Here is a 15,466-nt window from a genome sequence, read left to right as displayed (position 1 = left end):
CAGTCTCGCAGATGTTTCTCGTGCTTGTGCTGTCATATGGACCACGACCCGAGCGGCAGCGAGCGGCAGTCGAGCAAAGTCGGGACAAGTCGGGACAAGTCGGGACAAGTCGGGACAAGTCGGGACAAGTCGGGACAAGTCGGGACAAGTCGGGACGGAAGGGGGAGGGGACAGGCGAGAATGCACCGCGCTAATTACGCAAATATCTGGAATCGCGGCGTGTGTCGGGCAGGTGAGAAAGCTTCCGTCGGTCCAGCAGGACACTGCCACACCCCGCGCAGTCCCCCCGCCGCCCGGCCGCGCGCAAGCCCTGCGCCGGATAACAAGAACAAGGTGCGTCTGCCGCGAGTGTCGGAGGCCGCACGCACCAAACGAATGACAGGCGGTGCAACGAGCAGCTGTGTTGTGCGTCCGACCCACGTGGCGGCGCGCCGCACTGCGCGTCGCTCTCGAGGTGGAAGGACGTGCTTTGCGTCAAATGTGCCACCGAAAAACGGCGATTGCGTGTGTTGGGAGGAGAGGCGAAGCCTTCTTCTGCTGTGCGGCTACAGTATAAGGACGCCAACGGCCATACCATGTTGAATACACCGGTTCTCGTCCGATCACCGAAGTTAAGCAACATCGGGCCCGGTTAGTACTTGGATGGGTGACCGCCTGGGAACACCGGGTGCTGTTGGCTCCCTCTCATTTTTTCCTTTTTACGTCGCTACACCGGTCAGCCCTCTTTTCATACTAACTCTCAGGTGTGACAAAGATGCTTCCTCAAGCATTTTAAACGACTGTATTAAACGTAACATATGAAACTACAGTAATAAATTAAGTTTGAGCAAGAATGCGCGAAGGAAGAGTGCTAGAACACCTTGAAAGTAACGAAACACTGCGAATCGACAGATGTGCTCTTCAAGTGCGTCAGAGCCTACTGTTTTGTAGGAGCGTTTAATTCCAAAAACTAACTAAATAAATAAATAAACAAAAAACTAAAAAATCAACTGTTCTCGCCCGATCACCGACGATAAGCAACAACGTTAGTATTCGGGTCCATGACCGCCTGGGAACTCTGGCTGTCTTCATTTTTTGCTTCTTTTCGCTACCCCTGCCAGCCCTCTTTTCCAAAGTGTCTCTAGAAATACCAAGAGTATGAAGCGACAGGAACGTTCTGAAATACGCCAGTTCTTATAGTTTTGTAGCAGTGTTCAACTGCAAATTTGTGAACAAAAATTTATCTTTCGCCGATGGAAGAGATGGATGCTTTGTCGAATCGCCTGTCTTGTGTCCGTGTTTTCGCACCTTTCCACGGCACGGCCGCTGCTCTAGTAGCACCGAACGGCCGCACACGGCGCCTCGGACACGCCGGCGCCAGTCTCGCAGATGTTTCTCGTGCTTGTGCTGTCATATGGACCACGACCCGAGCGGCAGCGAGCGGCAGTCGAGCAAAGTCGGGACAAGTCGGGACGGAAGGGGGAGGGGACAGGCGAGAATGCACCGCGCTAATTACGCAAATATCTGGAATCGCGGCGTGTGTCGGGCAGGTGAGAAAGCTTCCGTCGGTCCAGCAGGACACTGCCACACCCCGCGCAGTCCCCCCGCCGCCCGGCCGCGCGCAAGCCCTGCGCCGGATAACAAGAACAAGGTGCGTCTGCCGCGAGTGTCGGAGGCCGCACGCACCAAACGAATGACAGGCGGTGCAACGAGCAGCTGTGTTGTGCGTCCGACCCACGTGGCGGCGCGCCGCACTGCGCGTCGCTCTCGAGGTGGAAGGACGTGCTTTGCGTCAAATGTGCCACCGAAAAACGGCGATTGCGTGTGTTGGGAGGAGAGGCGAAGCCTTCTTCTGCTGTGCGGCTACAGTATAAGGACGCCAACGGCCATACCATGTTGAATACACCGGTTCTCGTCCGATCACCGAAGTTAAGCAACATCGGGCCCGGTTAGTACTTGGATGGGTGACCGCCTGGGAACACCGGGTGCTGTTGGCTCCCTCTCATTTTTTCCTTTTTACGTCGCTACACCGGTCAGCCCTCTTTTCATACTAACTCTCAGGTGTGACAAAGATGCTTCCTCAAGCATTTTAAACGACTGTATTAAACGTAACATATGAAACTACAGTAATAAATTAAGTTTGAGCAAGAATGCGCGAAGGAAGAGTGCTAGAACACCTTGAAAGTAACGAAACACTGCGAATCGACAGATGTGCTCTTCAAGTGCGTCAGAGCCTACTGTTTTGTAGGAGCGTTTAATTCCAAAAACTAACTAAATAAATAAATAAACAAAAAACTAAAAAATCAACTGTTCTCGCCCGATCACCGACGATAAGCAACAACGTTAGTATTCGGGTCCATGACCGCCTGGGAACTCTGGCTGTCTTCATTTTTTGCTTCTTTTCGCTACCCCTGCCAGCCCTCTTTTCCAAAGTGTCTCTAGAAATACCAAGAGTATGAAGCGACAGGAACGTTCTGAAATACGCCAGTTCTTATAGTTTTGTAGCAGTGTTCAACTGCAAATTTGTGAACAAAAATTTATCTTTCGCCGATGGAAGAGATGGATGCTTTGTCGAATCGCCTGTCTTGTGTCCGTGTTTTCGCACCTTTCCACGGCACGGCACGGCACGGCACGGCACGGCCGCTGCTCTAGTAGCACCGAACGGCCGCACACGGCGCCTCGGACACGCCGGTCAGGCCGGCGCCAGTCTCGCAGATGTTTCTCGTGCTTGTGCTGTCATATGGACCACGACCCGAGCGGCAGCGAGCGGCAGTCGAGCAAAGTCGGGACAAGTCGGGACGGAAGGGGGAGGGGACAGGCGAGAATGCACCGCGCTAATTACGCAAATATCTGGAATCGCGGCGTGTGTCGGGCAGGTGAGAAAGCTTCCGTCGGTCCAGCAGGACACTGCCACACCCCGCGCAGTCCCCCCGCCGCCCGGCCGCGCGCAAGCCCTGCGCCGGATAACAAGAACAAGGTGCGTCTGCCGCGAGTGTCGGAGGCCGCACGCACCAAACGAATGACAGGCGGTGCAACGAGCAGCTGTGTTGTGCGTCCGACCCACGTGGCGGCGCGCCGCACTGCGCGTCGCTCTCGAGGTGGAAGGACGTGCTTTGCGTCAAATGTGCCACCGAAAAACGGCGATTGCGTGTGTTGGGAGGAGAGGCGAAGCCTTCTTCTGCTGTGCGGCTACAGTATAAGGACGCCAACGGCCATACCATGTTGAATACACCGGTTCTCGTCCGATCACCGAAGTTAAGCAACATCGGGCCCGGTTAGTACTTGGATGGGTGACCGCCTGGGAACACCGGGTGCTGTTGGCTCCCTCTCATTTTTTCCTTTTTACGTCGCTACACCGGTCAGCCCTCTTTTCATACTAACTCTCAGGTGTGACAAAGATGCTTCCTCAAGCATTTTAAACGACTGTATTAAACGTAACATATGAAACTACAGTAATAAATTAAGTTTGAGCAAGAATGCGCGAAGGAAGAGTGCTAGAACACCTTGAAAGTAACGAAACACTGCGAATCGACAGATGTGCTCTTCAAGTGCGTCAGAGCCTACTGTTTTGTAGGAGCGTTTAATTCCAAAAACTAACTAAATAAATAAATAAACAAAAAACTAAAAAATCAACTGTTCTCGCCCGATCACCGACGATAAGCAACAACGTTAGTATTCGGGTCCATGACCGCCTGGGAACTCTGGCTGTCTTCATTTTTTGCTTCTTTTCGCTACCCCTGCCAGCCCTCTTTTCCAAAGTGTCTCTAGAAATACCAAGAGTATGAAGCGACAGGAACGTTCTGAAATACGCCAGTTCTTATAGTTTTGTAGCAGTGTTCAACTGCAAATTTGTGAACAAAAATTTATCTTTCGCCGATGGAAGAGATGGATGCTTTGTCGAATCGCCTGTCTTGTGTCCGTGTTTTCGCACCTTTCCACGGCACGGCCGCTGCTCTAGTAGCACCGAACGGCCGCACACGGCGCCTCGGACACGCCGGCGCCAGTCTCGCAGATGTTTCTCGTGCTTGTGCTGTCATATGGACCACGACCCGAGCGGCAGCGAGCGGCAGTCGAGCAAAGTCGGGACAAGTCGGGACGGAAGGGGGAGGGGACAGGCGAGAATGCACCGCGCTAATTACGCAAATATCTGGAATCGCGGCGTGTGTCGGGCAGGTGAGAAAGCTTCCGTCGGTCCAGCAGGACACTGCCACACCCCGCGCAGTCCCCCCGCCGCCCGGCCGCGCGCAAGCCCTGCGCCGGATAACAAGAACAAGGTGCGTCTGCCGCGAGTGTCGGAGGCCGCACGCACCAAACGAATGACAGGCGGTGCAACGAGCAGCTGTGTTGTGCGTCCGACCCACGTGGCGGCGCGCCGCACTGCGCGTCGCTCTCGAGGTGGAAGGACGTGCTTTGCGTCAAATGTGCCACCGAAAAACGGCGATTGCGTGTGTTGGGAGGAGAGGCGAAGCCTTCTTCTGCTGTGCGGCTACAGTATAAGGACGCCAACGGCCATACCATGTTGAATACACCGGTTCTCGTCCGATCACCGAAGTTAAGCAACATCGGGCCCGGTTAGTACTTGGATGGGTGACCGCCTGGGAACACCGGGTGCTGTTGGCTCCCTCTCATTTTTTCCTTTTTACGTCGCTACACCGGTCAGCCCTCTTTTCATACTAACTCTCAGGTGTGACAAAGATGCTTCCTCAAGCATTTTAAACGACTGTATTAAACGTAACATATGAAACTACAGTAATAAATTAAGTTTGAGCAAGAATGCGCGAAGGAAGAGTGCTAGAACACCTTGAAAGTAACGAAACACTGCGAATCGACAGATGTGCTCTTCAAGTGCGTCAGAGCCTACTGTTTTGTAGGAGCGTTTAATTCCAAAAACTAACTAAATAAATAAATAAACAAAAAACTAAAAAATCAACTGTTCTCGCCCGATCACCGACGATAAGCAACAACGTTAGTATTCGGGTCCATGACCGCCTGGGAACTCTGGCTGTCTTCATTTTTTGCTTCTTTTCGCTACCCCTGCCAGCCCTCTTTTCCAAAGTGTCTCTAGAAATACCAAGAGTATGAAGCGACAGGAACGTTCTGAAATACGCCAGTTCTTATAGTTTTGTAGCAGTGTTCAACTGCAAATTTGTGAACAAAAATTTATCTTTCGCCGATGGAAGAGATGGATGCTTTGTCGAATCGCCTGTCTTGTGTCCGTGTTTTCGCACCTTTCCACGGCACGGCACGGCACGGCACGGCACGGCCGCTGCTCTAGTAGCACCGAACGGCCGCACACGGCGCCTCGGACACGCCGGTCAGGCCGGCGCCAGTCTCGCAGATGTTTCTCGTGCTTGTGCTGTCATATGGACCACGACCCGAGCGGCAGCGAGCGGCAGTCGAGCAAAGTCGGGACAAGTCGGGACGGAAGGGGGAGGGGACAGGCGAGAATGCACCGCGCTAATTACGCAAATATCTGGAATCGCGGCGTGTGTCGGGCAGGTGAGAAAGCTTCCGTCGGTCCAGCAGGACACTGCCACACCCCGCGCAGTCCCCCCGCCGCCCGGCCGCGCGCAAGCCCTGCGCCGGATAACAAGAACAAGGTGCGTCTGCCGCGAGTGTCGGAGGCCGCACGCACCAAACGAATGACAGGCGGTGCAACGAGCAGCTGTGTTGTGCGTCCGACCCACGTGGCGGCGCGCCGCACTGCGCGTCGCTCTCGAGGTGGAAGGACGTGCTTTGCGTCAAATGTGCCACCGAAAAACGGCGATTGCGTGTGTTGGGAGGAGAGGCGAAGCCTTCTTCTGCTGTGCGGCTACAGTATAAGGACGCCAACGGCCATACCATGTTGAATACACCGGTTCTCGTCCGATCACCGAAGTTAAGCAACATCGGGCCCGGTTAGTACTTGGATGGGTGACCGCCTGGGAACACCGGGTGCTGTTGGCTCCCTCTCATTTTTTCCTTTTTACGTCGCTACACCGGTCAGCCCTCTTTTCATACTAACTCTCAGGTGTGACAAAGATGCTTCCTCAAGCATTTTAAACGACTGTATTAAACGTAACATATGAAACTACAGTAATAAATTAAGTTTGAGCAAGAATGCGCGAAGGAAGAGTGCTAGAACACCTTGAAAGTAACGAAACACTGCGAATCGACAGATGTGCTCTTCAAGTGCGTCAGAGCCTACTGTTTTGTAGGAGCGTTTAATTCCAAAAACTAACTAAATAAATAAATAAACAAAAAACTAAAAAATCAACTGTTCTCGCCCGATCACCGACGATAAGCAACAACGTTAGTATTCGGGTCCATGACCGCCTGGGAACTCTGGCTGTCTTCATTTTTTGCTTCTTTTCGCTACCCCTGCCAGCCCTCTTTTCCAAAGTGTCTCTAGAAATACCAAGAGTATGAAGCGACAGGAACGTTCTGAAATACGCCAGTTCTTATAGTTTTGTAGCAGTGTTCAACTGCAAATTTGTGAACAAAAATTTATCTTTCGCCGATGGAAGAGATGGATGCTTTGTCGAATCGCCTGTCTTGTGTCCGTGTTTTCGCACCTTTCCACGGCACGGCACGGCACGGCACGGCACGGCCGCTGCTCTAGTAGCACCGAACGGCCGCACACGGCGCCTCGGACACGCCGGTCAGGCCGGCGCCAGTCTCGCAGATGTTTCTCGTGCTTGTGCTGTCATATGGACCACGACCCGAGCGGCAGCGAGCGGCAGTCGAGCAAAGTCGGGACAAGTCGGGACGGAAGGGGGAGGGGACAGGCGAGAATGCACCGCGCTAATTACGCAAATATCTGGAATCGCGGCGTGTGTCGGGCAGGTGAGAAAGCTTCCGTCGGTCCAGCAGGACACTGCCACACCCCGCGCAGTCCCCCCGCCGCCCGGCCGCGCGCAAGCCCTGCGCCGGATAACAAGAACAAGGTGCGTCTGCCGCGAGTGTCGGAGGCCGCACGCACCAAACGAATGACAGGCGGTGCAACGAGCAGCTGTGTTGTGCGTCCGACCCACGTGGCGGCGCGCCGCACTGCGCGTCGCTCTCGAGGTGGAAGGACGTGCTTTGCGTCAAATGTGCCACCGAAAAACGGCGATTGCGTGTGTTGGGAGGAGAGGCGAAGCCTTCTTCTGCTGTGCGGCTACAGTATAAGGACGCCAACGGCCATACCATGTTGAATACACCGGTTCTCGTCCGATCACCGAAGTTAAGCAACATCGGGCCCGGTTAGTACTTGGATGGGTGACCGCCTGGGAACACCGGGTGCTGTTGGCTCCCTCTCATTTTTTCCTTTTTACGTCGCTACACCGGTCAGCCCTCTTTTCATACTAACTCTCAGGTGTGACAAAGATGCTTCCTCAAGCATTTTAAACGACTGTATTAAACGTAACATATGAAACTACAGTAATAAATTAAGTTTGAGCAAGAATGCGCGAAGGAAGAGTGCTAGAACACCTTGAAAGTAACGAAACACTGCGAATCGACAGATGTGCTCTTCAAGTGCGTCAGAGCCTACTGTTTTGTAGGAGCGTTTAATTCCAAAAACTAACTAAATAAATAAATAAACAAAAAACTAAAAAATCAACTGTTCTCGCCCGATCACCGACGATAAGCAACAACGTTAGTATTCGGGTCCATGACCGCCTGGGAACTCTGGCTGTCTTCATTTTTTGCTTCTTTTCGCTACCCCTGCCAGCCCTCTTTTCCAAAGTGTCTCTAGAAATACCAAGAGTATGAAGCGACAGGAACGTTCTGAAATACGCCAGTTCTTATAGTTTTGTAGCAGTGTTCAACTGCAAATTTGTGAACAAAAATTTATCTTTCGCCGATGGAAGAGATGGATGCTTTGTCGAATCGCCTGTCTTGTGTCCGTGTTTTCGCACCTTTCCACGGCACGGCACGGCACGGCACGGCACGGCCGCTGCTCTAGTAGCACCGAACGGCCGCACACGGCGCCTCGGACACGCCGGTCAGGCCGGCGCCAGTCTCGCAGATGTTTCTCGTGCTTGTGCTGTCATATGGACCACGACCCGAGCGGCAGCGAGCGGCAGTCGAGCAAAGTCGGGACAAGTCGGGACGGAAGGGGGAGGGGACAGGCGAGAATGCACCGCGCTAATTACGCAAATATCTGGAATCGCGGCGTGTGTCGGGCAGGTGAGAAAGCTTCCGTCGGTCCAGCAGGACACTGCCACACCCCGCGCAGTCCCCCCGCCGCCCGGCCGCGCGCAAGCCCTGCGCCGGATAACAAGAACAAGGTGCGTCTGCCGCGAGTGTCGGAGGCCGCACGCACCAAACGAATGACAGGCGGTGCAACGAGCAGCTGTGTTGTGCGTCCGACCCACGTGGCGGCGCGCCGCACTGCGCGTCGCTCTCGAGGTGGAAGGACGTGCTTTGCGTCAAATGTGCCACCGAAAAACGGCGATTGCGTGTGTTGGGAGGAGAGGCGAAGCCTTCTTCTGCTGTGCGGCTACAGTATAAGGACGCCAACGGCCATACCATGTTGAATACACCGGTTCTCGTCCGATCACCGAAGTTAAGCAACATCGGGCCCGGTTAGTACTTGGATGGGTGACCGCCTGGGAACACCGGGTGCTGTTGGCTCCCTCTCATTTTTTCCTTTTTACGTCGCTACACCGGTCAGCCCTCTTTTCATACTAACTCTCAGGTGTGACAAAGATGCTTCCTCAAGCATTTTAAACGACTGTATTAAACGTAACATATGAAACTACAGTAATAAATTAAGTTTGAGCAAGAATGCGCGAAGGAAGAGTGCTAGAACACCTTGAAAGTAACGAAACACTGCGAATCGACAGATGTGCTCTTCAAGTGCGTCAGAGCCTACTGTTTTGTAGGAGCGTTTAATTCCAAAAACTAACTAAATAAATAAATAAACAAAAAACTAAAAAATCAACTGTTCTCGCCCGATCACCGACGATAAGCAACAACGTTAGTATTCGGGTCCATGACCGCCTGGGAACTCTGGCTGTCTTCATTTTTTGCTTCTTTTCGCTACCCCTGCCAGCCCTCTTTTCCAAAGTGTCTCTAGAAATACCAAGAGTATGAAGCGACAGGAACGTTCTGAAATACGCCAGTTCTTATAGTTTTGTAGCAGTGTTCAACTGCAAATTTGTGAACAAAAATTTATCTTTCGCCGATGGAAGAGATGGATGCTTTGTCGAATCGCCTGTCTTGTGTCCGTGTTTTCGCACCTTTCCACGGCACGGCACGGCACGGCACGGCACGGCCGCTGCTCTAGTAGCACCGAACGGCCGCACACGGCGCCTCGGACACGCCGGTCAGGCCGGCGCCAGTCTCGCAGATGTTTCTCGTGCTTGTGCTGTCATATGGACCACGACCCGAGCGGCAGCGAGCGGCAGTCGAGCAAAGTCGGGACAAGTCGGGACGGAAGGGGGAGGGGACAGGCGAGAATGCACCGCGCTAATTACGCAAATATCTGGAATCGCGGCGTGTGTCGGGCAGGTGAGAAAGCTTCCGTCGGTCCAGCAGGACACTGCCACACCCCGCGCAGTCCCCCCGCCGCCCGGCCGCGCGCAAGCCCTGCGCCGGATAACAAGAACAAGGTGCGTCTGCCGCGAGTGTCGGAGGCCGCACGCACCAAACGAATGACAGGCGGTGCAACGAGCAGCTGTGTTGTGCGTCCGACCCACGTGGCGGCGCGCCGCACTGCGCGTCGCTCTCGAGGTGGAAGGACGTGCTTTGCGTCAAATGTGCCACCGAAAAACGGCGATTGCGTGTGTTGGGAGGAGAGGCGAAGCCTTCTTCTGCTGTGCGGCTACAGTATAAGGACGCCAACGGCCATACCATGTTGAATACACCGGTTCTCGTCCGATCACCGAAGTTAAGCAACATCGGGCCCGGTTAGTACTTGGATGGGTGACCGCCTGGGAACACCGGGTGCTGTTGGCTCCCTCTCATTTTTTCCTTTTTACGTCGCTACACCGGTCAGCCCTCTTTTCATACTAACTCTCAGGTGTGACAAAGATGCTTCCTCAAGCATTTTAAACGACTGTATTAAACGTAACATATGAAACTACAGTAATAAATTAAGTTTGAGCAAGAATGCGCGAAGGAAGAGTGCTAGAACACCTTGAAAGTAACGAAACACTGCGAATCGACAGATGTGCTCTTCAAGTGCGTCAGAGCCTACTGTTTTGTAGGAGCGTTTAATTCCAAAAACTAACTAAATAAATAAATAAACAAAAAACTAAAAAATCAACTGTTCTCGCCCGATCACCGACGATAAGCAACAACGTTAGTATTCGGGTCCATGACCGCCTGGGAACTCTGGCTGTCTTCATTTTTTGCTTCTTTTCGCTACCCCTGCCAGCCCTCTTTTCCAAAGTGTCTCTAGAAATACCAAGAGTATGAAGCGACAGGAACGTTCTGAAATACGCCAGTTCTTATAGTTTTGTAGCAGTGTTCAACTGCAAATTTGTGAACAAAAATTTATCTTTCGCCGATGGAAGAGATGGATGCTTTGTCGAATCGCCTGTCTTGTGTCCGTGTTTTCGCACCTTTCCACGGCACGGCCGCTGCTCTAGTAGCACCGAACGGCCGCACACGGCGCCTCGGACACGCCGGCGCCAGTCTCGCAGATGTTTCTCGTGCTTGTGCTGTCATATGGACCACGACCCGAGCGGCAGCGAGCGGCAGTCGAGCAAAGTCGGGACAAGTCGGGACGGAAGGGGGAGGGGACAGGCGAGAATGCACCGCGCTAATTACGCAAATATCTGGAATCGCGGCGTGTGTCGGGCAGGTGAGAAAGCTTCCGTCGGTCCAGCAGGACACTGCCACACCCCGCGCAGTCCCCCCGCCGCCCGGCCGCGCGCAAGCCCTGCGCCGGATAACAAGAACAAGGTGCGTCTGCCGCGAGTGTCGGAGGCCGCACGCACCAAACGAATGACAGGCGGTGCAACGAGCAGCTGTGTTGTGCGTCCGACCCACGTGGCGGCGCGCCGCACTGCGCGTCGCTCTCGAGGTGGAAGGACGTGCTTTGCGTCAAATGTGCCACCGAAAAACGGCGATTGCGTGTGTTGGGAGGAGAGGCGAAGCCTTCTTCTGCTGTGCGGCTACAGTATAAGGACGCCAACGGCCATACCATGTTGAATACACCGGTTCTCGTCCGATCACCGAAGTTAAGCAACATCGGGCCCGGTTAGTACTTGGATGGGTGACCGCCTGGGAACACCGGGTGCTGTTGGCTCCCTCTCATTTTTTCCTTTTTACGTCGCTACACCGGTCAGCCCTCTTTTCATACTAACTCTCAGGTGTGACAAAGATGCTTCCTCAAGCATTTTAAACGACTGTATTAAACGTAACATATGAAACTACAGTAATAAATTAAGTTTGAGCAAGAATGCGCGAAGGAAGAGTGCTAGAACACCTTGAAAGTAACGAAACACTGCGAATCGACAGATGTGCTCTTCAAGTGCGTCAGAGCCTACTGTTTTGTAGGAGCGTTTAATTCCAAAAACTAACTAAATAAATAAATAAACAAAAAACTAAAAAATCAACTGTTCTCGCCCGATCACCGACGATAAGCAACAACGTTAGTATTCGGGTCCATGACCGCCTGGGAACTCTGGCTGTCTTCATTTTTTGCTTCTTTTCGCTACCCCTGCCAGCCCTCTTTTCCAAAGTGTCTCTAGAAATACCAAGAGTATGAAGCGACAGGAACGTTCTGAAATACGCCAGTTCTTATAGTTTTGTAGCAGTGTTCAACTGCAAATTTGTGAACAAAAATTTATCTTTCGCCGATGGAAGAGATGGATGCTTTGTCGAATCGCCTGTCTTGTGTCCGTGTTTTCGCACCTTTCCACGGCACGGCACGGCACGGCACGGCACGGCCGCTGCTCTAGTAGCACCGAACGGCCGCACACGGCGCCTCGGACACGCCGGTCAGGCCGGCGCCAGTCTCGCAGATGTTTCTCGTGCTTGTGCTGTCATATGGACCACGACCCGAGCGGCAGCGAGCGGCAGTCGAGCAAAGTCGGGACAAGTCGGGACGGAAGGGGGAGGGGACAGGCGAGAATGCACCGCGCTAATTACGCAAATATCTGGAATCGCGGCGTGTGTCGGGCAGGTGAGAAAGCTTCCGTCGGTCCAGCAGGACACTGCCACACCCCGCGCAGTCCCCCCGCCGCCCGGCCGCGCGCAAGCCCTGCGCCGGATAACAAGAACAAGGTGCGTCTGCCGCGAGTGTCGGAGGCCGCACGCACCAAACGAATGACAGGCGGTGCAACGAGCAGCTGTGTTGTGCGTCCGACCCACGTGGCGGCGCGCCGCACTGCGCGTCGCTCTCGAGGTGGAAGGACGTGCTTTGCGTCAAATGTGCCACCGAAAAACGGCGATTGCGTGTGTTGGGAGGAGAGGCGAAGCCTTCTTCTGCTGTGCGGCTACAGTATAAGGACGCCAACGGCCATACCATGTTGAATACACCGGTTCTCGTCCGATCACCGAAGTTAAGCAACATCGGGCCCGGTTAGTACTTGGATGGGTGACCGCCTGGGAACACCGGGTGCTGTTGGCTCCCTCTCATTTTTTCCTTTTTACGTCGCTACACCGGTCAGCCCTCTTTTCATACTAACTCTCAGGTGTGACAAAGATGCTTCCTCAAGCATTTTAAACGACTGTATTAAACGTAACATATGAAACTACAGTAATAAATTAAGTTTGAGCAAGAATGCGCGAAGGAAGAGTGCTAGAACACCTTGAAAGTAACGAAACACTGCGAATCGACAGATGTGCTCTTCAAGTGCGTCAGAGCCTACTGTTTTGTAGGAGCGTTTAATTCCAAAAACTAACTAAATAAATAAATAAACAAAAAACTAAAAAATCAACTGTTCTCGCCCGATCACCGACGATAAGCAACAACGTTAGTATTCGGGTCCATGACCGCCTGGGAACTCTGGCTGTCTTCATTTTTTGCTTCTTTTCGCTACCCCTGCCAGCCCTCTTTTCCAAAGTGTCTCTAGAAATACCAAGAGTATGAAGCGACAGGAACGTTCTGAAATACGCCAGTTCTTATAGTTTTGTAGCAGTGTTCAACTGCAAATTTGTGAACAAAAATTTATCTTTCGCCGATGGAAGAGATGGATGCTTTGTCGAATCGCCTGTCTTGTGTCCGTGTTTTCGCACCTTTCCACGGCACGGCACGGCACGGCACGGCACGGCCGCTGCTCTAGTAGCACCGAACGGCCGCACACGGCGCCTCGGACACGCCGGCGCCAGTCTCGCAGATGTTTCTCGTGCTTGTGCTGTCATATGGACCACGACCCGAGCGGCAGCGAGCGGCAGTCGAGCAAAGTCGGGACAAGTCGGGACGGAAGGGGGAGGGGACAGGCGAGAATGCACCGCGCTAATTACGCAAATATCTGGAATCGCGGCGTGTGTCGGGCAGGTGAGAAAGCTTCCGTCGGTCCAGCAGGACACTGCCACACCCCGCGCAGTCCCCCCGCCGCCCGGCCGCGCGCAAGCCCTGCGCCGGATAACAAGAACAAGGTGCGTCTGCCGCGAGTGTCGGAGGCCGCACGCACCAAACGAATGACAGGCGGTGCAACGAGCAGCTGTGTTGTGCGTCCGACCCACGTGGCGGCGCGCCGCACTGCGCGTCGCTCTCGAGGTGGAAGGACGTGCTTTGCGTCAAATGTGCCACCGAAAAACGGCGATTGCGTGTGTTGGGAGGAGAGGCGAAGCCTTCTTCTGCTGTGCGGCTACAGTATAAGGACGCCAACGGCCATACCATGTTGAATACACCGGTTCTCGTCCGATCACCGAAGTTAAGCAACATCGGGCCCGGTTAGTACTTGGATGGGTGACCGCCTGGGAACACCGGGTGCTGTTGGCTCCCTCTCATTTTTTCCTTTTTACGTCGCTACACCGGTCAGCCCTCTTTTCATACTAACTCTCAGGTGTGACAAAGATGCTTCCTCAAGCATTTTAAACGACTGTATTAAACGTAACATATGAAACTACAGTAATAAATTAAGTTTGAGCAAGAATGCGCGAAGGAAGAGTGCTAGAACACCTTGAAAGTAACGAAACACTGCGAATCGACAGATGTGCTCTTCAAGTGCGTCAGAGCCTACTGTTTTGTAGGAGCGTTTAATTCCAAAAACTAACTAAATAAATAAATAAACAAAAAACTAAAAAATCAACTGTTCTCGCCCGATCACCGACGATAAGCAACAACGTTAGTATTCGGGTCCATGACCGCCTGGGAACTCTGGCTGTCTTCATTTTTTGCTTCTTTTCGCTACCCCTGCCAGCCCTCTTTTCCAAAGTGTCTCTAGAAATACCAAGAGTATGAAGCGACAGGAACGTTCTGAAATACGCCAGTTCTTATAGTTTTGTAGCAGTGTTCAACTGCAAATTTGTGAACAAAAATTTATCTTTCGCCGATGGAAGAGATGGATGCTTTGTCGAATCGCCTGTCTTGTGTCCGTGTTTTCGCACCTTTCCACGGCACGGCCGCTGCTCTAGTAGCACCGAACGGCCGCACACGGCGCCTCGGACACGCCGGTCAGGCCGGCGCCAGTCTCGCAGATGTTTCTCGTGCTTGTGCTGTCATATGGACCACGACCCGAGCGGCAGCGAGCGGCAGTCGAGCAAAGTCGGGACAAGTCGGGACGGAAGGGGGAGGGGACAGGCGAGAATGCACCGCGCTAATTACGCAAATATCTGGAATCGCGGCGTGTGTCGGGCAGGTGAGAAAGCTTCCGTCGGTCCAGCAGGACACTGCCACACCCCGCGCAGTCCCCCCGCCGCCCGGCCGCGCGCAAGCCCTGCGCCGGATAACAAGAACAAGGTGCGTCTGCCGCGAGTGTCGGAGGCCGCACGCACCAAACGAATGACAGGCGGTGCAACGAGCAGCTGTGTTGTGCGTCCGACCCACGTGGCGGCGCGCCGCACTGCGCGTCGCTCTCGAGGTGGAAGGACGTGCTTTGCGTCAAATGTGCCACCGAAAAACGGCGATTGCGTGTGTTGGGAGGAGAGGCGAAGCCTTCTTCTGCTGTGCGGCTACAGTATAAGGACGCCAACGGCCATACCATGTTGAATACACCGGTTCTCGTCCGATCACCGAAGTTAAGCAACATCGGGCCCGGTTAGTACTTGGATGGGTGACCGCCTGGGAACACCGGGTGCTGTTGGCTCCCTCTCATTTTTTCCTTTTTACGTCGCTACACCGGTCAGCCCTCTTTTCATACTAACTCTCAGGTGTGACAAAGATGCTTCCTCAAGCATTTTAAACGACTGTATTAAACGTAACATATGAAACTACAGTAATAAATTAAGTTTGAGCAAGAATGCGCGAAGGAAGAGTGCTAGAACACCTTGAAAGTAACGAAACACTGCGAATCGACAGATGTGCTCTTCAAGTGCGTCAGAGCCTACTGTTTTGTAGGAGCGTTTAATTCCAAAAACTAACTAAATAAATAAATAAACAAAAAACTAAAAAATCAACTGTTCT

The 15,466-nt window shown here is 53.2% G+C and overlaps 12 non-coding genes across 12 annotated transcripts; all 12 read left to right on the top strand.

Moving 5' to 3' along the window:
- Positions 1-560: 560 nt before the first annotated feature.
- Positions 561-679, top strand: LOC126287139 (5S ribosomal RNA). The gene has a single exon (XR_007551755.1). It is a non-coding gene; the product is annotated as a 5S ribosomal RNA (ribosomal RNA).
- Positions 680-1,857: 1,178 nt separating this feature from the next.
- LOC126287128 (5S ribosomal RNA) lies at positions 1,858-1,976 on the top strand. Its single transcript, XR_007551754.1, has one exon. It is a non-coding gene; the product is annotated as a 5S ribosomal RNA (ribosomal RNA).
- Positions 1,977-3,183: 1,207 nt separating this feature from the next.
- LOC126287117 (5S ribosomal RNA) lies at positions 3,184-3,302 on the top strand. Its single transcript, XR_007551753.1, has one exon. It is a non-coding gene; the product is annotated as a 5S ribosomal RNA (ribosomal RNA).
- Positions 3,303-4,480: 1,178 nt separating this feature from the next.
- LOC126287106 (5S ribosomal RNA) lies at positions 4,481-4,599 on the top strand. The gene has a single exon (XR_007551752.1). It is a non-coding gene; the product is annotated as a 5S ribosomal RNA (ribosomal RNA).
- A 1,207-nt stretch (positions 4,600-5,806) lies between these two features.
- Positions 5,807-5,925, top strand: LOC126287095 (5S ribosomal RNA). Its single transcript, XR_007551751.1, has one exon. It is a non-coding gene; the product is annotated as a 5S ribosomal RNA (ribosomal RNA).
- Positions 5,926-7,132: 1,207 nt separating this feature from the next.
- On the top strand, positions 7,133-7,251 carry LOC126287084 (5S ribosomal RNA). The gene has a single exon (XR_007551750.1). It is a non-coding gene; the product is annotated as a 5S ribosomal RNA (ribosomal RNA).
- Positions 7,252-8,458: 1,207 nt separating this feature from the next.
- On the top strand, positions 8,459-8,577 carry LOC126287073 (5S ribosomal RNA). The gene has a single exon (XR_007551749.1). It is a non-coding gene; the product is annotated as a 5S ribosomal RNA (ribosomal RNA).
- A 1,207-nt stretch (positions 8,578-9,784) lies between these two features.
- LOC126287062 (5S ribosomal RNA) lies at positions 9,785-9,903 on the top strand. Its single transcript, XR_007551748.1, has one exon. It is a non-coding gene; the product is annotated as a 5S ribosomal RNA (ribosomal RNA).
- Positions 9,904-11,081: 1,178 nt separating this feature from the next.
- Positions 11,082-11,200, top strand: LOC126287040 (5S ribosomal RNA). The gene has a single exon (XR_007551746.1). It is a non-coding gene; the product is annotated as a 5S ribosomal RNA (ribosomal RNA).
- Positions 11,201-12,407: 1,207 nt separating this feature from the next.
- Positions 12,408-12,526, top strand: LOC126287029 (5S ribosomal RNA). The gene has a single exon (XR_007551745.1). It is a non-coding gene; the product is annotated as a 5S ribosomal RNA (ribosomal RNA).
- A 1,198-nt stretch (positions 12,527-13,724) lies between these two features.
- LOC126287018 (5S ribosomal RNA) lies at positions 13,725-13,843 on the top strand. Its single transcript, XR_007551744.1, has one exon. It is a non-coding gene; the product is annotated as a 5S ribosomal RNA (ribosomal RNA).
- Positions 13,844-15,030: 1,187 nt separating this feature from the next.
- LOC126287007 (5S ribosomal RNA) lies at positions 15,031-15,149 on the top strand. The gene has a single exon (XR_007551743.1). It is a non-coding gene; the product is annotated as a 5S ribosomal RNA (ribosomal RNA).
- The last annotated feature ends 317 nt before the right edge of the window (positions 15,150-15,466 follow it).

The sequence above is a fragment of the Schistocerca gregaria genome, chromosome 1, assembly GCF_023897955.1.
Source record: "Schistocerca gregaria isolate iqSchGreg1 chromosome 1, iqSchGreg1.2, whole genome shotgun sequence".
NCBI lineage: Eukaryota > Metazoa > Arthropoda > Insecta > Orthoptera > Acrididae > Schistocerca > Schistocerca gregaria.
The sequence above is the reverse complement of the archived record's forward strand: the minus strand, read 5'-3'. Positions and strand labels throughout refer to the sequence as shown.